Raw genomic sequence first — 21,855 nt, forward strand, 5'->3', positions numbered from 1 at the left:
CTACATATTCTCAGATGATATGTACTCAGGGTGACTCAGAACAACCTTGATTCACAAAACAAATGCAGACTGGAGGTAATGAATCCATTAAACTCACACCCTTCTGAAAAAAGCTACTACAAAGCTGTTGTCACTGACCACACATTGCATGCGAGAGATAATCTGTTGTCTGAACAACCTGGCAAGCAATAAATGCCTCCTAAATCACTTCTGCTGCAATGAAAACATCTAACTTTACTGTAACAACTTAATGATATCTGTGACATGAACAAAGCCGATAAAACTCCAATTCTTTCATATTTAAGAGACAAAGTAAGTACTTTTCCTGTACGAAGCAATTTCTTTTTATTCACTACTTTGAAAATAAGTAAATAAACCAAAAAGAAAAACTTGGAAAACTTTGGTGTGACATAGTGGTTAAACATCACAACAAGTAGGTTTGAATCACATGAGAGGTGACTCATGAGCTATTACTGCTGTGCTCTTGAGGAAGGCAACGAACCCTGGGATGCTCCAAGGGGACAGATGACACAAGTAAACGTGGTTAAAAGGTTCTACTATATGATTGATCTTCCCAATTCCCATGTCATGTGAGACTGTGGTATAAAGATTAACAACGGACTTCATATCATGGTTGATGACTGCTATAATATCATGAGACGTGTCACTCATCAGTCATAACTGTATCAAATGATAGCAAGCTCATTAAATTGTAAAAACTCATAGACCAAATAGGAGGTTATTAAACAATGATGGGTCCTCTCTGGCCTCACATCTCAATATCAAATCAATGATTAGGTTTCTCTTGTTATGAGAATGTGAATCATCATTGGTGTTTAATGTGGTGGTAAAGATCTGGTGTCACGGCTTTTGTTTAGCTGCTGACCCTTTAAGTTAAACACTTGTGGTTACTTGGTCTACCACTTTCTATGGGTTTTCTAAAAACCGATGAGGATTTTAATGCTGGCTACCAATGGAAATTAAATTTTTTGACATAACTATTGCTCAAATTTGGTGTTAGGGACAGTGTTTCCCCAAAAACTTTACTGGAATGTAAGTAAGTCTATTTATAATGCAATGGTAATAGAGATAAACTTTATTAGTACTATAAAATAACAATTATATGGTAAGAACCCACATCAGATCACATAAGGAAGTTCAAACTAAACAAAAATTTCAAACATTCGGCTGACGTTATGGAGCGAGTTTGAAGTAAAAATGTGTTATTAAATGTGTGCCAATTAACTTGCTTGAATGATAACTCAAATTGTGCAGATGAGAAGATGCTCTTTTAGAGTGGCAGGAATTTCCCAGTGGGGTATGATAAATACATAAACAGACAGATTTATTCAAACAGACTCAATGGCCTAGAAACAACACTGAACATCTTAGTTGTTGCACAGCATTACATTAAAGTCACTGAGAACACATAGAGCCACCTACTCTAATCACCAACCATATTTACTACATTCAAATCATGTTCTTTAGAACTATTATGACTGGTTATTGCCAGGTTGGGGGATTTATGACTTAAGGATGTATCTTAAACGGTCTTGTTTGGTAGATGAACCCCTTAAAGCCTAAGCATTCACCAAATTCAAGAATTGCCAATAAATGTATTATTTTCAAAAGTGGTCCTGACTGAACTAGGAATTAGCATGAGCTAATACACTGGCTAAAATAAATCACACTCTTTAGACGCAAAAAACAAAGGAAAAAAAAAAACAGTCAGGCTCATATTATACACACACACACAGCTCCAGTAAGACTTTTTGCAACCACTTTTGCTTGAGAAAACAATGGTGCAAACAGCAGCTGACTGGCTGGTTACTGTAAAACAGGAAACCAATTCTTCAAGATAAAGTGATTTAATGAAATCGCCTACATCTCCATTCAGTTTTATCCTTGTTTGCTTTGCTGCTCCCTCTCTCTCTCTCACACACGCATGCAGTAAATGTCCAGTTAGTCTCCACTGTTACATAAGGCCCATCCCACGGGTGTGCACTGCAGGAAGAGCCAGTCTTACATAACCTGGACTTCTGGTTCCTCTGTCAAACAACTCACCTGTTGCTCATGAGGGATAGCTCATTATACTAAAGCTCTCTCGTGTGTGTGCCAGTGAAAGACATTCAACTGAAAGCAAACAGAAACTCAGCCTCTCTTGCATGTCAAACTTGTAAAAAAAATTCAAAGCATGCTGACAGGTGCAAACAAGCTCTGATGACATGAGGAGACAAGACAGAGGAAGTCAAAGACACATGCATGTGAAGAGCATGTGAATGTAAACAAAATGTAAATAAAACCTTGCAGCTATTACAGGCTCTTGTACCACAAGGTTTGCATTTTTAACACACAAACTTTTGAACCCCTGTGGTCCCTGTTTAGTTGTGTTTGAACACATCATGTGCAAAGAAACCCCGTAAGAAATACATCTGATTTGGGTTAGGTGAACCTGAAACCCAACAATTAGTCCTACATAGGGCTCCCAAAGGAGGATTGGTTGATTAGTCATTCTGGCATGTCAGTTTTGAAACCTTAGTTTTGTGCATCCTTATTCAGTAAAATTTCATAACAGAGTGTTAAAATGAGCCATCTACAGTTTCAGCATTTTGTGTTTCCCTGGAGTCCAATTATAAAATGAGTCAAAATTTTCAGCAGCAAAAATCAGTAAGTATTTTGTTTTCCCACCCTCTCTGACCACTAGAATTACATAGGCTGTTTTCCAGTAATAGTGACAAGACTAGATTATCTCTTTGCAATAAGAAATACATTTCTGAATAATAAATAAATGTTGATATGCTAACAGTCCCCAAAGGGACATGATAAAAAAAATAAAAAAATAAAACAAAAATTAGCATTCTTTGAAGCAGATGAAAAGTATCTCCAAAGAACAGAAAACTTTGGCAAATGGAGGAACGCAAAACTTTTGCGAGCAAACGCAAAATTCCACACACTAAAAAATCCTGGGTTATTTTTTCTACCCAAGTGCTGGGTTGAGCCATTTGGGTAAATTTTTTGGGTTATTTTCTCAGTCTTGGGTAGTTTTTGGGTAGTTCTATGTAACCCAACCGCTGGGTTATTTTCTGGGTCGTTTTCACTGAGAGCTGAATCAATGCACCCCCTCCCCCATTCGGACGCAATAACCCAGCTCATTGGGTCAAATCAACTCCGCGCAGGATCAGCGCAGCGCGGGCAAACTGAATTCGAGGTGGAGGTGGATGCCACACACACGCTGTAATATTTGGAGAAATAAGGTTCGTATCAATATATTTATACATTTGACATGTATTTTTAAACATATTTACACACATACCATTATAATGAGCGAACGAGCGATAAAAAGGCAAAGAAATGTGCGACAACAGTCACGTTTACATGACATTAAATGCACCGCCAGATTCGCTCGTTTTGGTTTGCTGGTAATGCCTGCTGGATAGTAAATACGTTTTCTTCAGTTTTTATGTGTTAAACGACCCTTTTGTCAAAGTCTTACGTTTCTTCTTAACTGTTTAATGACATAATTTACTTCAAAGTCCATTAAGTCAATTAATTTCAATGCCACGAGATCAATGTGATGTAAACGTGCATTCCTTGACTTGCCCATCCCCCATCTTACTGCATGCAGTGCTAAGTCAAAACAACCCAATTTTTGGGTCATCTGTCGCGGGCATATTTTGGATCGTTACAGGAGAAAATATTTTAAAAACAAACTGACTTCAGCCTTTTTTTCTGGTGAAATAAAGGTTTGTATTGGTCTTTTTATCATTGAATCGTTACCGATTGGCAAAAATGTCCCATTCTGATTTTAAAATATCACTTAACGTTATATGATAGATCATAAAGCATCCTGCATTTGCGAGCACCAGAGATAACGTTACCTATTTTTTTTTCTGTCTGATGCGTTTCTGGGTTTTTTTTCACAATAAAAATACATTTCTAATAATTTATTCATTTAATAAATGTATTATTATTTGAAATCCAGGTAAGTGTCAATTAATCTTGGACTAAAATATATTGTTTTTTCCCCTCAGACCTGCTCTTGACTGTCCGTGGTGGCAAATCCACAGCCTTTAGCTGGAGGTGACACTTTTATCTCATCTAATTTGAATGATTGCCATACATTGATCATAATACAATTACCATAAACCATAAAAAACAGCTGTTACTATTATTAAAAAGATCCGGTAACGTTATTGTGGTTATACCCGTTTAGTTAAAGGGTTAACGTTACTTCACCCAATAATCAAAATTATGTCATTAATAAGTCACCCTCATGTTGTTCCAAACCCGTGAGACCGTGAAACTGTCTTCCGAAGATGAACGGAGGTCTTACTGGTTTGGAACGACTTGTGAGCAAATTATGAGCAAAGTGAAATGTTAAGCAGTATAATTCAGGAATCAGTTTGCATGGAGTTTAGAAACATCCAGGATTTACTAGTTAAAGTGTTGAAAAGCTCTGAAGAGTATTTCTGTTTTTATGGAAACTAATCCTTTTACATGTAAAAAATGTTCATAAGCCTCTATTTGATTAACAGCATTGCTATTTCTTTGTCCAGTAGAATCAACCGTATCTGAAGAGAGAGCTGAGGAAATTAAACAATGGCTGAGAAACAACACACAGCCCATCAGCCAGGTGGAACAGTACATCTGAAAAATATGTTTGAGGTCCTCCATGAGTTTCCTCGGCTAACTACCTTAGGCATGGTATGTTAACATAATGTCTTTGTCATATGGTAACATGAGTTATATTAAGTCTTTTTTTTTTGTTTGTTATTTTTGCTTTTAGATTGCACAGGACTTTCACATTTTACATTAAGATGAAGCCCCAAAACTGTTTGAAAAATGGCTGGTATACTGACAGGATCTTGCTTTTTGTGAGCGAGAAGCAAAGCTTTCATGTACCGCTGAAGAAATGACAGAAGGTTAAAATGTTTCTACAATATTTTGATATTATGGGCCAGATTTACTAATAGCTTGCACCATAGTACTGTCAGGATTAATATAGAAATGCAGTGATGAAAAAAATCTGTGTTTTTTTTTATTTGCATATTGTCAGTGGATCAACAGCACAACTTTACACTTCAGTCTACACTTTTATGGGATTTTGGACTCACGCTAATTTGACCTTTTTAGTAAATCTGGCCTTATATTCTCAATGACAACTCGCTACTGTTTTTACTAGTGTTGATGAATGTAATATTATTTTCCTACAGATGCAAAGGGAAATCTTGCACTAAAGCTATTACCTGTTTTGCTTCTACCTCCACCCTACAAAATTGGCAGAAAAACAGTCCGACCCAGCATTGATGAAAGCAAAAAAGCTTTCATTGACATTCAGCCTGTAAGTACAACTTTACAGAAATTTACTTCAATCATTTAATGACTTCACCAGGTTGAATACACTACCATTCAAAAGTTTGGGATCGGTATGATTTTTTAAATGTTTTTAAATTAAGTCTCTTCTGCTTACAAAGGCATTTATTTGATCCAAATACAGCAAAAATAGTAATGTTGTGAAATATTGTTACAATAAATTAATATTTGCCATTTGAATATATTAAGAACATTTTTTTTTGTGATCAAAGCTGAATGTCCAACATCGTTATTCCAGTCTTATATATAGTAACATGTTGACAAGATATGCTCCATAAGAACTTTGTAATTTAATTTATAATGTATCTTGGATAAATAAGTCTGAGCTCACAATTTTTTTTTCTGTAGATAATTTTCATTACTAAAACATCTTACTGACAAATTTCTAGTGTCCTAGCTATAATTAATTTTACTAGACAGATAAAAGATTTTTTCAGTTTCACACTCTAGCAAGTTAAGGTCTTTTGCTTTTGTAGGGCAGAATATTAAATGTAGAAATTAAAGTAAAATTAAAGTATTTCAAGTGTTACCAAAACTCTTTTGACTTGCTTTGCATCCCTGTCAGTGGCTCTGTCAAAGTGGGCCAGATCAAGATGTAATAATTTTCAGGTATTTTGCCTCATCCAAAGCTCTGGCTATACAAGACCTACTGTTTCTAAAGACTGCTTGATTGAATAAACAGTTTCGAATGAATCCCCAACCCACCACCCATACCCACACCACTGACACTCCCATTCTGTTACACCTTTATTCATTTGCATTATCTGTCCTTTAGGTTGGAACAAATATGGTGGAGTACCTCCAGCAGGCTGAAGCATCAAGACCTTACCCATATGTCCTGTAACTTGAAAATGGACACATTGCGTCGCGGGCATTTGTCATCCTCGCAGGAGAAGCTTTGGAACAAAGAACTATTGTTTAAGGGGAAGTCATGGCCTAATGGTTAGAGAGTTGGACTCGCAATTTAAGGGTTGTGTGTTCGAGTCTCGGGCCGACAGGAATTGTAGGTGAGAGGAATGTATAGTGCTCTCTTCCACCCTCAATACCATGACTTAGGTGCCCTTGAGCAAGGCATCGAACCCCCAACTGCTCCCCGGGTGCCGCAGCATAAATGGCTGCCCACTGCTCCGGGTGTGTGTTCACAGTGTGTGTGTGTGTGTTCACTGCTCTGTGTGTGTGCACTTTGGATGGGTTAAATGCAGAGCGTGAATTCTGAGTATGGGTCACCATACTTGGCTGAATGTCACATCACTTTCACTTCACTTCATTGGGAAAGTAAATGTATGTTTCAAATCGTTTTATGTTTTTGATGTAAACTAACCGAAACATTGTTTCTATATTAGGGAGTTTATTCATAATATTTTTGAGTTGGAGGGAAGTGAATCCCCAACAGTGAAATTTTTGCACTGGGCACTACATTCTTGCAAGTAGATTATAAGAGGTTCTTTGAACAAACAGTGGTTCAAGAACACGAGGTAGCATTTTAGTTTAAGTTTTATTTGCACATGAGATTTTTGTTCTGTTTTTTTTTTTTTTTATAAACAACTGTTTTATTGCTTGAGGAAGAGTATTACTTTATGCGTACTGATTATCAATTACATTTTTATGTAGAAATCTTTTACTGCCAATACGTTGTATTTCATAGATTTATTTTTGTGTTCATTTTGTAGACTTAAAACAACAGGTCCATAATGTAGACTTAAAACGAATGTGCTTTGTAACAAACAGTTCTTGAGGTAAAGTATTTTAGTTTTAATTTCATGTGCATATGGATTATTTAAAAATAAGTATTTATTTGTATATTTAAAAAAACCTTGAGGTTTTTTGGAGTTCATGAATTTCATGAGCATATGGATTAAAAATAATATGAATAATTTTTTAAATGCATTACTAAACCTTGTGGTTCTTTGGAGTTTATGAATTCAAATGTTTTTTTCTAAACATTTACAGTTTAGAAAAGTTACAGAGGCAAACCATAAAAATGAAAGAAATTGTTTTAAATACTGTTTATAAATGGAATTTTATTTTTTTAGTTTTGTATGATCTCTTGAATTTTTGGTTGAGGTAAAGTGTAATTACAAAGTGTAATATGCTGAAAGAAAAATAAAGATAATACAATGTTGTTCTGTTTGTTTATTATGTGGTATATTTAATGTTAAAAGGAATAAAAATTCCTTTGAAAATATAACCCATTTATGAAATCAAATTAACCCATTATTTTTGTAAAAATAACCAATTTTTGGGTAGAAAAAACAACCCATTTGCTGGGTTAAAATTAATAACCCAACTTCTTGGGTTAGTTTAACCCCATATGGGTTCTGTCCTATATTTACCCAGCAGTTGTGTTAAAAACAACCCAATTTGGGTTGTTTTTAACCCAGTGTTTTTTAGAGTGCAGAGGAACATAAAATCTTAGCAATTGGACACAAAGGAGTTTTAAGGAAAACAAAACTTTTGCAAACAAACGCAAAGTAGAAATGCTTAAACAAAAGTTGTTTAAGACAACACAACGTTTCTCAGAGAAACACAAAACTTTTGTGTACAAACGCAGTTTCTTAAGGCAATGCAAATGTTTGAGATCAAAAGCAAAGGATCTAGAAAAAAAACAACAACAAAAAACAGTAAAACAAACAACAACGAGCAAACAATTTTATCGCTTCTTGGAGAATGCAAACAATTTCGGAGCAAACACAAGCACTGAAATGCAACTTTTCCTTCTATCTCAAATTTTTTCCAAGGTTAAAAAATTATACGGAGTTCATGATTGTCATGAAGATTTCGTAATTAGGCTTTAATTTTCAATGAATCATCGAAGTGACTTAGCAGGGAGTTCTAAAAGTTTAATAGTGTACATTTATCACTTTTTTTATCTATATAAAATAGCCAGAATAATCCTTCTTTCCATGATACGTCCCATTTAACTGAATGCAAAGAACATTCACACTCATCATTCACATCTGTGTAAAATCTGTAACAGATCACATTCCTCATCTGGATCGGGGAGAACAGGAATGATGAAGGAGGGATTCAAGTTGGAGAGAGGAATGAAACTATGAGTCATACAGAACAAAGAGTCACATGCACATGTACGCACAAATGAAACACAGATCTTTTGGGATGAGAATATTGTAACATGAATTTAAAGGAAAATAAACCACATGACCTACTTCAGTGATATACACCTCATTAAGTTGTACTGAAGTCATGCTGGCTGCTGAAAAAGAACAATGGATGTGACGATCACTTACAAGTTGAGCTCACTAGGATCTATACTGAGCACAATAGATGGATGTATTGAGAAGAAACACACTCTCCATACATGGAAGCACAGCGCTCTATCTGGGTAATAACACGGAGTGCAACGTAACACTAGCACAACCTAGAAGCTACTGTTTAATTTACAGGAGGAGCTGGAATATGGACCAATGAGACTTCACAGTTGGCCAGGGCTACTTGGTATGGTACACTGACTTGTCTAAAGCTTGCAATTACATGGAAAAGATGTAACTTTTATCACTTGTTTTTTTAATCCAGTCACACATGGTTAGGAGTTGGCTTGAGATTTAATGAGGTGAAAAGAAATTTCCAGGATTTAGACGTGTCAGTTTTTGTGTAAAGTTTTCCGGCCACAGGTCAATGAGGCTCTACCTGCTTTATTAGCTGTGGCTGGGGTACACTGCACACTGACACTTTAGCACAACATCCAAAACCAGTGAGTTTAATGGCAGCTTGTGGGATACAGACAACCGCTGCACCTTAACATGTGACTAACTCATAATCAACCCTAATGAATTATTCACAGTTCTTTCCATCATGTTTAAAAACTGAAAGAGAAAGCAATGTGAGGAACTGGAAAGGCTGATATCTGATATCTCTGCAGAGCTCATTATATTAGTGGAGCATACAGTGCAGCACTGTCAAACACACAGCCGGGATGATTAAAGGGAATAGTTTCAAGTAAAAAAACATTGACAGTCTACCTACAATCTCAATTAGGAGTGTCAATGATCCACTTGAGAGATAGGTGGTGGTAATGCACTTATAAGTCTGTATCCGCTGTAAAGCAAGAAGAAGACGACACCTCATGCGTCTGCTGCTTAGAACGTCCTCAGGACAGTTCTAACAGTTCCAAAATTGGTAAAAGAACTATATAAATACTTTTCAGTTTCCTGCACAGACCGATTGTTTTGCGTCTTTACACATCAATGTGTCGTCACGAGCCAAAAGGTTTAGTTTGATTTTGTTTGTGTTTTTTTTATTGTACGTTTAAGCCATGATTCCCATCCATGTCTATTATAAGAGTGATAGTCTGCAACAGTTGGAGTTAAAAAACTCAACTTTGTGTTCTGAAGAAGATACAAAGTCACCTACATCTTGGATGCCCTGGGGGTAAGCAGATAAACATCGAATTTAAATTTTTGAGTGAACTATCCCTTTAAGTCGCTGGGTTATATTTGACTCCTAACCCTAGGGCTGTGGGTTCGAGTCTCGGGCCAGCAATACCACGACTGAGGTGCCCTTGAGCAAGGCACCGAACCCCCAACTACTCCCTGGGCGCCCCAGCATAACTTCTCATAAACAGCTGCCCACTGCTCCGGGTGTGTGTTCACGGTGTGTGTGTGTGTTCACTGCTGTGTGTGTGCACTTTGGATGAGTTAAATGCAGAGCACGAATTCTGAGTTCTAGAGATTATGTTCCATGAAGATATTTTGTAAGTTTCTTACTGTAAATATATCAAAACCTAATTTTTGATTAGTAATATGTGTTGCTAAGAACTTAATATGGACAACTTTAAACGGCAAGTTTCTCAAAATTTAGAATTTTTTTTTGCACCCTCGGATTCCAAATTTTCAAATAGGGACATGTATCTTGGACAAATATTATCATATGCTAACAAACCATACATCAGTGGAAAGCTTATTTATTCAGCCTTCATATGATGTACAGTACAATGTACTGTATGTACCTTGAAAAATTTACCCTTATGATTGGTTTTGTGGTCCAGGGTTACATATAACACATAAAAATGTATTTCGTAAAGAGCCCCTTTTGGCACCTATTCATAATTCTTTAAATTTTTCTACATGCCATCATGGAGTATAAACCATAAATTGTTAGTAAGGGTGAGGTATGATGTTGTCTTGGCGTAAACACAATAACAGCATTCCAGAGCTTCCAGTGAGAGATTAATCTTCTCCCAGAGCAAAGACTGCCATGCTAGATGCAAGTTCATCCCTCGCAAACATTGTGACTCTTCACCTCTCTCCGCAAACACTCTGTTGGGTCAGAAGAGCATTGCTGTTGTGGCTTGTTGGCAGATTGAATAAAACATTGATTCAGTATGGAGCATATTCCAGTGTTTTTTAAAATGAGTGTTCGTTCTGAAATCTCTCAAATGTCTGTACATTTTTGTAGTTTAAACAAATCAAATACTTTTGAAATTCATCCAAATAATGCATATTTGTTGTGTACTTTCTGCAGACTCAGCTGTAGCCTAAATTCCAGCCCTGGAACTAATCTGAGCCCATTTAGACAGACAGTCTTTATCTTTTAGACAGTCTTTAGGCCTTTAGCTTTATCTTTTACCTTTAGTGAGAGTATTTGACAAAGGTCAAATTTAATGAGAAGCATTTTGTAGGAGGGAAAACTGTAGGCCTATGTAACAATTACAGACATTGCTACTCAACAGATTTGCATTTCTCTGAAGAACCCAGAGTTAACTGAAAAATAAGAGGTAATTTTTTCCATAATGCCAAACTTGTGCTTAATATTTTTGAAGAAACCTTAATACACATAACACATTATTTTATGAATAGGAAGTTCAAAAGAACAGCATTTATTTTAAATTGAAATCTTTTGTAACAAATTTGTGATCTACTTCTTATTAATTCATTCAAAATTTTTCTGTATCGCGGAAATCATAGGGCCCTACAGTAGACATCTGCCTGCTGTTTGCCCGATGCCTTAAAACCAAAGTATCTCCATATAATGGACCCAGTTCTCTTTTTTTTTTTTTTACTTTTTTTTTGACTAGTTCTGTACACGCGAGGGGAGGGTGGACAAAAGCAAGGAGTGGTGGAATCAGAATTAAATATAAACAATATATCGATATATACAATATGTCAATATATGTTTAAAAAATATCTCGATATATTTTAAATATCGAGATATCGCCCACCCCATGCAGATATAAGCTATTTCATCGTACTTTAACAAGTAATCTGAATGGCCTATATATGTGCAATATTTTAAACGAGCCCTCACTAATGGAGTTTAATGCCAAAATACAAACGCATCTCATTCTTGTTTCTTTGGCGGTGCGTCGGTCTCGTCATGAGGTGCGCGGTCCGGAGCGATGACTGAAGCATCAGTTCAATTTAACTTTACTCCAAATATATGAACTTATCTGTATTGAATACTTTATATTTTGCTTGTTCGTTTATGTCCAATATTAGTGCTAAACTGTTAGACTTTAAATGAAATCTACTATTTATTTTCACCTTTGACTGACTTTGCAGAACATCTAGACTGATAACTTCTGTGCACAGATGCGGCAGATTGGTCACAGGAAGCGGGATATGACAGCTGCGTATGACTACATATGAACTAGCTGTTTTAAGTATTTGTATAGTTAATGATAGTTTATCAGTATGTTTGAAAGTATATTTTTTCGATTATTGGTGATTCAATGGGTAGGCATTTAAGTTTTGTACAGTCAACATTTCTGTCACTTTGCACACCATCTGATATTTAATTATTTTTATCAGTGCATTTTGGGATAGAAACAATGTGAAACGTCCTTATAACCTGGATAAAACGATTGTATTTTCTGATTATATTTTGTAACAGCCAATATATAGGGATGCTCCTATGCTGCCTTAAAAATCTCCATGCAGCTCAACAGGTATTCAAATATTCTCTTTTTGAGCTCTCTTAAAGAGATGACTTGTCCAAAATCTTCTATAGACAAGCTAAATATTAGATGTAATGCAGCATGCAGCATTGTGTCGGACCATTTTGGTGTTGCAGAGATCTCACTTGGTTACATCTACAGACTACAGATGTGAGATCTTCAGAATCACTACCACAGAAACTACAGAAATAGCCACAAAGACCCTGTCCCTGACACACTAAAATCTGGATCATAACCTTTTTCCTCTCTGATAAATCATGTAAATAACAACCAGGGGCCATTTTGACATTATATCAATGTTAGCTCTTATGTAACAGACACAAGAAGACCTGGAGACCAGTCCTAAATTATTTATAGACAACCTTGCAGTATGACTAACTCTTGATATCTATGGAACAGAGGCACTAATCAATAGGTTTTGAGGTCAGGGCCTCTTTAAAGCTGTAAGTGGACCCTCTGGACTGCATTTCCCAACAAAACCTCACTTTAATTGATTACTGATTGAAAGCGTTCAGAAGGTCAGAGTTATTGGAATGGCTGGTGTGGAGGAGGTCTGGTGACAGAGAGACACAAATTGCCATTAAAGAGCATGATTAAACACTCTCAATCAGTAATCAGTTGAACATTGCTCTCTCAACTGTGAGCTGAAATCTGGAGGTCAAAATGGAGAACTGTTTTCAGAGGCTCCAGGCTCTCTTTCCACTGGAATGGATCAGAACACACGGGAGAGGCCAGCCCATAAGAGAAAGAGCCAAAAAAACACACAGACCAATGTAGATGAGAAAATCTAGTTCACTCTTTGTGAGAGTGGCATATTGCCAATAACTATTACATGAAGAGCCAAACGATATGAAACGCTGCTGCTGTGGGAGCTCTGGTTGCATGAAAACAAATATAAGATCAACTTAAAACAACAACGATATCAAAACTGAAGGAAACACAACTGATATCTTTGATACAGTTTGAAATCAACTTCAAATCTTTATTTCACCCAGAGATTCTCGTAGGACTGGGCGATAAATCGATTTTTTGTAGATTACATCGATTTGTTTGAATTAAAATTGGTTTTCTTTTTAACATCTGCCGATGCTCCACTCAATATTTTTGGGTTAAAGAATGATTTTAACAGATACAGCACATTCACATGCAATCGTTTTCACAATAATGCATTCAAACAAATGTAATCTTACAGTGCTACTTCATCATCAGATGATTAGCAACTGTAGTGTGGTGTCAAAGTTTAGACAGACTTTTAGCGCAGCAGGCGCAGCACGACAACTCACGCGTCCGGTGGAGACACAGTTAAACACTGTCTGCTCTATTTACAAATAATTTATATTTAATAATAATAATAATAATAAAAACCTAAACCAGCAGTATTACAAGATGGAAATAGACTAGAAAATATGTTTACACTTGCTCTGTCCTACGACTCACTGCGGAGTTATCAGTTTTAATCTGAACAGCTCTTACCGCCAAGTTTGCATTTGGATGGTTAGATACATGATGGGCTGGTATAAAAAATACAAAAAGTTAAGGTCTTTACAGCATTAAGGTAATACTGTTTCTTTTTTTTTTATCATCTCGTCTCACTTATAAATTTGACTGGTAAATGATAAAGAATGATATCCCCCTTTTGTATTGCATTGCATATCAGGGATAACAGATTGATAAAAAGACATGCTATTGGTGACTAGCTGAAACTTTTGATACTTTGCGGTTTACAATGGCAGCGCTTGTCATCTTGTTTTTTGGCTTTCTAAAGTGCACTTTAACCCCACGGGGGAAATCCTGATCAAATACCAGAAGGTAAAATCAAAACAAAATAGTTAAAACTTCTTCTGAACAATTTCTTTGTCATCGGAATATTTTTTTTTTAGGCCATATCGCCCAGCCCTAGATTCCAGCATGTACACTATTTCCTGATGCTAGTCACATTTGATTGATATCACCCTATACCTATTTTTCCTTTTCTTCTTTCTCTCATGTGTTTGTGTTTGGAGGAGCTGTACAATTGACAGTCTGACTCAGGTTCTCTCAGCTGACATAGAGGGAGAGACCCAAAAAGAAAACAAGCAAGGTGTGAAGGAATGAAGGTGTGGAGAGAAGAGTGCTGCTGTGGGATTGACAGATGCAAACTATTTTGTACTTTAAGACACTGGTTGATTATTCTCAACTGATCTTAATAGTTCTGGGGAATTGTGGAGCTTTCTGTAGGACAGAAGACACTGTTGTTGTTACTGACCAAGAGATAAAATCCAAGTGTGTTTTTGCCACTGGTCAGCCCAAACCTATTTAGAGAGTAAACTTACCTATACTCTAGCAGTAACATTCTCCATGTAGACAAGGGGCTACGCAATTTAGTGATTAGATTCATTTAGAAATCTGTGTGTTATCAGGAATTCTGAACAGCATATCACTATCTCTAAATCGCAAGGATGCTTAACATTTAGCATGAAAGACGAGGGAGATTTCAGACGGACAAAATCAAGTCCTGCCCTTCTCATTTGAGAAGCTTCCCTCGTATATACATCACAATGAGAAAAATGTGTTTATACATACACTGAACAAAATTTTAAATGCAGAACTTTTGCTTTTGCCCCCATTTGTCATGAGCTGAACTATAAAAAAGGTCACAAACTCACAAAAGGTCTATTTCTCTAAAATATTGTTCACAAATCTGTTTAAATCTGTGTCAGTGAGCACTTCTCATTTGCCGAGATAATCCATCCACCTTACAGGTATGGCATTTCAAGATGCTGATTAGACAGCATGATCATTGCACAGGCGTGCCTTAGGCTGGCCACAATAAAAGGCCACTCTAAAATGTGCAGTTTTTTTGTATTGGGGGGGTCCAGTGGGGTCTGAAAACCATTCAGTATCTGGTGTGACCACCATTTGCATCACGCAGTGCAACGCATCTCCTTCACTTAGAGTTGATCAGATTGTTGATTGTGGACTGTTGAATGTTGGTCCACTCCTCTTCAATGGCTGTGCTAAGTTGCTGGATATTGGCAAGAACTGTTACACGCTGTCGTATACACCGATCCCGAGCATCCCAAACATGCTCAATGGGTGACATGTCCGCTGAGTATGCTTGCCATGCAAGAACTGGGATGTTTTCAGCTTCCAAGAATTGTCTACAGATCCTTGCAACATGGGGCCGTGCATTATCATGCTGCAACATGAGGTGATGGTCTTGGATGAATGGCACAACAATGGGCCTCAGCATCTCGTCACGGTATCTCTGTGCATTCAAAATGCCATCAGTAAAATGCACCTGTGTTTGTTGTCCATAACATACACCTGCCCATACTATAACCCCACCGCCACCATGGGCCACTCGATCCACAACGTTGACATCAGCAAACCACTCACCCACATGTCGCCATACACGCTGTCTGCCATCTGCCCTGCAGATGATATGCAGATGAGCTTCGCTGAGACGGTTCTCATGGCTTTCTGAAAATTTGCACAGAAATTGTTGCAATGACAGGCTGTTGAAACAGCTGTCCGGGTGGCTGGTCTCAGACGATCTTGGAGGTGATGATGCTGGATGTGGAGATCCTGGGCAGGTGTGGTTACATGTGGTCTGTGGTTGTGAGGCTGGTTGGATGTCCTGCCAAATTCTCTGAAATGCCTTTAGAGATGGCTTATGGTAGAGAAATTAACATTCAATTCACAGGCAACAGCTCTGGGGGACATTCCTGCAGTCAGCATGCTAATTGCATGGTTAAGTTGTGGTTAAGCTGTATTTACAACACTGTTCCAGAACAGTTCAAACCAAATATTTGTGGGTGTGCAACACATTTTACAGAAGAATATTTCCTGATCCTGATAGAGTAGACTACAATGCTGGCTGTTTTGACTCACAGCATGTAAGTATGTTTTCAAATTCAAAGAATTTGCCACTGATGATTCAAACGCGAGTTTTGAGCAGTGTAGAGTACCACTTGTTGGTTGTCGTTTCTCTGATCACAAATGCAGACATGGTTTTATGTTTACATGGCACGATGCAACCCAGCGCATAAAAAGTCACTAGAAGTCATTATAATCAGTAATTACGTCCCCACTGGAGGCAACAAATGCCTAGTTTGTAATGGGTTTTTATTATTTTTGCCTCACTGCACCAGGGCACGGCATCAAAGTATGTTAAGGGGCGTGACATTTCCATTATACACTTGAGGTATTTGGCCAATCACAAAGCACTGGATAGCTTGCCAATTAGAGCACACCTCGCTTTTCACAACAATTATCCTCTGTAAAAATCGACTCGTTTCAGAAAGGCGGGCCATACAGGTGAAACAATAAAGTACAGTATGTGGAAAATAATGTGTTTTTTGAACCTTAAAAAGTGTGAACACATTGCATCACACCAAATACAAATTTTTATTTTTTAGCAACGTCATATGACCCCTTTAAATGGGCACTTCAAGCCAACAGAAACAGCAATGATAAAGTACTGGTGGAACATTACAGCAAGCTTAATTTCAGTCATTATTCACCCAGGGAGTTTTCTTTCTTTCTGTGGCAAGTTGTCTCTGAACAAAGGCGTTGATTTAGGCTTGGAGTGTGTAATTATGTATCCAGATGTAAGTGCTGGGCTTTGATGGTGCAAGTGTACCAAAACATGTTAATTTAATATAACCCAAAATCTATCAGACAGTATAACTCCCACACTGTACAGCAACAAAATAGCCATAAAATGTACAGTGATATAAAGAATCTGACACTCAAATGATTGAAGAATGTACTAGAATCACTAGAATGGTAACAATATCATGTTTCGGCCTGTTTTGGAAGTTGGAACTGTACGTATTGTATGAGTTTTGCCCCAAGCTTACAAAAATACAAAGCAGTTGGTTGGTGTAGCTGTATTTTCAAAATAACAGGCTATACAATATCAAGGCTTGTGATTTATATAAGGTTACTTTTTAACAAGTGTGGACATAATTGAATACAGAATACAGTTTTTAGTGGGTTTTAAACAGGCTGAATGAAGATATAAGCCGTCAAGACACTGCACTGGAGTGTTTGCACATAGTGGTGTGAGGAAAGGAGTATGGCATGAAGGGAAGGGAGGTAAATTAAGTGTACATTCCCAGCTATGTTGTCTGTGAAACCTTGCAACACATCCGGCAACTGATCTTTGACCCCTGCAAACCTGTGACTAAGCAAAACCAGGGCACATAAGACACAGCTGTGAAAGAGCTGCGAGAGATTAACTCTCACATATACACTTCAACAATATACACAATATTAGAAATAAGGTCTGCCGCAAAACAAGCAAAAACCTAAAAAACTAAACTAATCTAAAACTATTTCTTGTGACAGAAGCAAAAGGAAAAGTCATGTTTTGAGAAGTAACGCTTGTCCTCGTTCTCTGTCCCTCCACCCTTCTGTTCCCCCAGGACTTCATTTAACCTACTTCTGTGTGAAACTCACTTCCAGATGGAGCTCACTTTTTATCCGTCCTCCACTTTCTCCATATTTTCCCACAATATGCCCACAGACATATGAATTCATGAGAAAATGAGAGCTAGTTCTTGACTTATGTTTTGGTGCACCACTGAGAGCCACAGAAACTCCTTTCTTCCCACTGCCATTACTCTATGAGAGCATGATTTATATGCAGTGTTTAATACATCTACATTAATGACACTTAACTATCTCTGTTCAATTTTCTACCCTAGTACAGGTGCATCTCAATAAATTAGAATGTTTTTTTATTTTGTTAAATATGATGCAAACTCATCGCAATTAATAGAACCAAAGACTTAAACTACTTCAGTCTGTGTGTATTGAATTTAATTAATACACGTTTCACAATTTGAGTTAAATTCCTGAAACATAATGAACTTTTCCATGACATTCTAATACTGTGAAAACACACAATGTTTACATGAAGACTCAGTTGGTTATGCTTAAAATTAAAGTAAACAGTGGAGAGAAAAACATATGTGTGCCTGTATATAAGATGCGTGCAGTAGGCCTATTAAACATGCAGCCTACAGTCATTACTGTCAAGGGATAGATCATCCTAAAATTGCATTTCTGTCATTATTTACTCACTGTCACGTTTTCCTAAACCTATATTAATTTCTTCCTTGTGCTGAACACAAAAGAAGATATTTTGAAGAATGTGGGTAACCAAACAGTTGCTGGTCCACACTGAATTTGATAGTAGCAAAAAATACTGTGGTCACTGAAGTCACTGTGGACCAGCAACTGTTCCTCAAAATAGCATTAATGGTCAAAAGAAAAAAGAAACTCATTCAGTTTTGAGTTAGTGAATGATGGTATAAAAATAAAATTGCAACTTGTTAACAGTGAGAATAGGGCCTTAAAATGTGAACTTACATTAATGCATTTGGCTGATGTTTTTCTCCAAAGTGATTCACATTGCACATATAAAGGTTCATGCATTCTCTGGAAATCGAACTCTTGCTGTGACTAGCTTCATGCTCTACTGTTTGAGCAACAGGAGTGATAAAGTGTGGCAACTGTAACAAAAAAAAATTCTCTAGTACTAATATAATCATTTTCTTATTTTAAAATGATGAAAACAGAAGTGGATTTTTCTGTTAGAGATTGTAAGGAGTACTGGTATGGCAAGAGGGATCTTATTATGCATTTCTAATTACACCTATTCACCTGATATTCTTTCATTTTTATAATAAGCATTTTTTTACAGTTATCACTGTATTATTGTATGTGTAAACACACAATGTAATCTGAAGGGATTATTTGCCAGTTTTATCATCTGTCATGTGAATCATAAATCCAAGTTGTAGCACAATTTTAGGGTTTAATTTAAATTAGAAGCAGATGAGATTAGGGATGACTCATGTGCCAAAGTTTGGATGTGTAACAGCAAGCACCAGTAATAATTTACCAATGGAACTCTGGGAAACAGTAGCTGATGTCAAAAGGTCAGACGGTGCAAAGTCCAGTTTTTTACTGTACATGCAAGACACCCCAACTGTTTACCAACATCTGTTTACTTCACAGCAATCTGTCTCATGAAGTGTTTACAGAAGGCGGTTTAGGAGCCTCAGTCTGTCCACGCTGAGAGCAGGTGCACTGCTGAGACTCAGCTGCTAATCTCATTGAGACAAAAACATGACGGCCAGAATGGGATGAGACCCTTGTCCCTCTGCCCGCTTTTGCTGCATTAGCAATCCAACGGCACATGCCATGATCTGAACTAGCAACCTTATGGTGTGCACAGTCACCAGAAGAATTGAACTCCTGAACTCTGAGACACCCTGATACTGATCTTATTTATGTCTGTGAAAAAAAGAAATAAGGCAAGCAGGTGAGGAAAAAAAATATCACCATTTGTGATCGTAATAAGCCCAGGGACCAAAGACATAAATTATTGTGCATGCATAGTGGGAGAGAGATAAGAACCTCATTTCAACATTATGCCCTATGTGTATGAATGGACTGCATCTGGAGTTTCAGATAAGATGTATAATATATGACATGAATTGGGCTGCACGATAAATTGCATGTGATTGTCATGCTCATCTCATCAGTAAAGCTGTAATTAGTAGTAAATCTCCATCACATGCATTCAGATGGAGCAACATTTAATACTCAGAGCCAAAATTCACTGACAAGATACACAATATCGCATTCATAATTGCAGATTAATCACTTTCGGCTATGAGTGCAATATTGTGTAGATTGTCAACACTAAATAGAATTGACATTAATGTATCTCTGACTGTATGAGAAAGCTAGAAAAACAGCCATAAAAAGATTTATCAATCATTTACTAACAATAATAAATGCATAATAACCATATCCCAGCCTATATCCTCTGTTTATTGGGCTCTAGTTTTAATTTAACCATATAAGATGCTCATCTCAACTTACATGCTCATTAAACTTGTGTAAGGTACTTGTACGATCCTCGTGGCTGTGTTTTTGTGAGTGCTGTATTTTCAAAGGTTTCGTTTGATGCCCGGTTGCTAAGATACTGAACACAAACAGCCGTAAATCACATGAATAGGTTGTAGGGAATGATTTATTTTCCTAATCTCACATTGTCCTTTAGCATAGTCTGTGTGTCGGTTCCGGGGTGTAACTCTTCCAGTGGAATCTCAAGAATGAGGTTCTGCTCGATTTGTCAAAGCCGACATGGTCCCAATAACACACAGTGAGCAGAGAGAAACTGGATCCTCTTTCTTCCTTCAGCTTTCTCTTTGTTTCTTTAAGAACAGCACCAAAAAGATTCAATATAGAATAAAAACAGCTTTAGAATAGTGGTCAATGATATTGATTTTTTCAGTGAATTATGCTAATATCTACACTGTCAAAGTCTACATATATCCAGCATGTGTATACTACTATTCAAAAGTTTTGAAAATATTTTTAAAGCTGCATTTTCAGCAGCCGCTGAAAATTCAACCACTCCAGTCCTCAGTGTCACAACCTTCATAAATCATTCTGATATGATATGCTTATCTGGTGTTCAAGAAAAACTCATATCATCAGTGTTGAAAAGAATTGTGCTGTTTAACATCTCTGTAGAAACTAGGATTTTCCCCAAGATTCTTCAAAAGAACATCATTTATTTGAAATCGTTTGTAACACTTTATAAATATGGAGTACTACTACTGGACAGAATTTGTATTGATTTCCATTATGGATATGGAATCATGCAGATTTTATTTGATAACATTTTGAGTACATATTTTGTTCAGCACTTCATTTCAGAATTTTTGCAATATTCTACATAATATTTATTTAAAAAAGTGAAATATCTATTATCAATTAAGGAAACTAGACAACTTCCTTTAACTGGTCAGACAGGTGTGGTTATCATTGGATGAATGGTCTGGTGATGAGGACTTCCCCATTCTCACAAAAGTAGAATGATTACTTAAACTTTGTAGCTGCAGTAATCATTATAGTTATTTAGCTTTGATGTGAACAGGGCTTAAAGCTTGTGCAGAAATTTTGTGAATCAAAAGCACTCTGCTTCTTAGTATTTATCGTCTGTGGAAGGCAGAGGAACAGAACAGGATGGAAGAGAGATGAGCATCCATGATTACACTTACAGAGCAATTTCATCAACAGCTGAACTGAGGCGAGGGCATGTGTGCACACACACCACTGTTGCCTTAGCAACTACTGCTTCAGTATAACCTCTACCACAATAACGATACACCTTAGGAAAATCTGTGACAAGAATGATATATAACTCAGTCTACAATCTTTCAACGAGATCCTTCAGGGTCTGAATGCTAATCACAAACAGGAAGCACAAAAAAAGAAAAGAAAGATGGTCAGCCAGCGGTGGCTGATAATGGTTTACATAAGTTGATGTATTTCATGTATCATGACTGTGAATGTCTGAATGGGATCTATAACTGCATGTACCTACTACCTCTACGCAGACAAACTATTAAAGAGCAGCCCTATCAGCACTCTCTCTTCTTTCAAGCTTCATTGCCCTCTGGACAGCCCCTGGAAACTAATGACTTCTGTGTCCACATCCTCATCAACCAGCTCACAAAGTTTTATCATCATCACGTTGATCCAATTTCATCTATACC

General features: G+C 37.0%; 1 protein-coding gene and 1 long non-coding RNA gene across 4 annotated transcripts in view; one reads left to right on the plus strand and one right to left on the minus strand.

Annotated features, from left to right (window-relative positions):
* The window catches only part of LOC113075017 (protein FAM102A-like), a 42,938-nt gene that overhangs the window by 17,819 nt on the left and 3,264 nt on the right, over positions 1-21,855 (minus strand). The gene's annotated exons all lie outside the window — the stretch shown is intronic.
* LOC113075032 (uncharacterized) lies at positions 3,178-6,411 on the plus strand. 2 transcript variants are annotated; one of them, XR_003280876.1, is made up of 5 exons: positions 3,178-3,254; positions 4,032-4,080; positions 4,557-4,922; positions 5,214-5,341; positions 6,149-6,411. It is a non-coding gene; the product is annotated as an uncharacterized LOC113075032 (long non-coding RNA). The 2 variants fall into 2 exon arrangements; XR_003280877.1 differs by having other exon boundaries at positions 4,560-4,922.

This window comes from Carassius auratus, chromosome 5 (genome assembly GCF_003368295.1).
Source record: "Carassius auratus strain Wakin chromosome 5, ASM336829v1, whole genome shotgun sequence".
Lineage (NCBI taxonomy): Eukaryota > Metazoa > Chordata > Actinopteri > Cypriniformes > Cyprinidae > Carassius > Carassius auratus.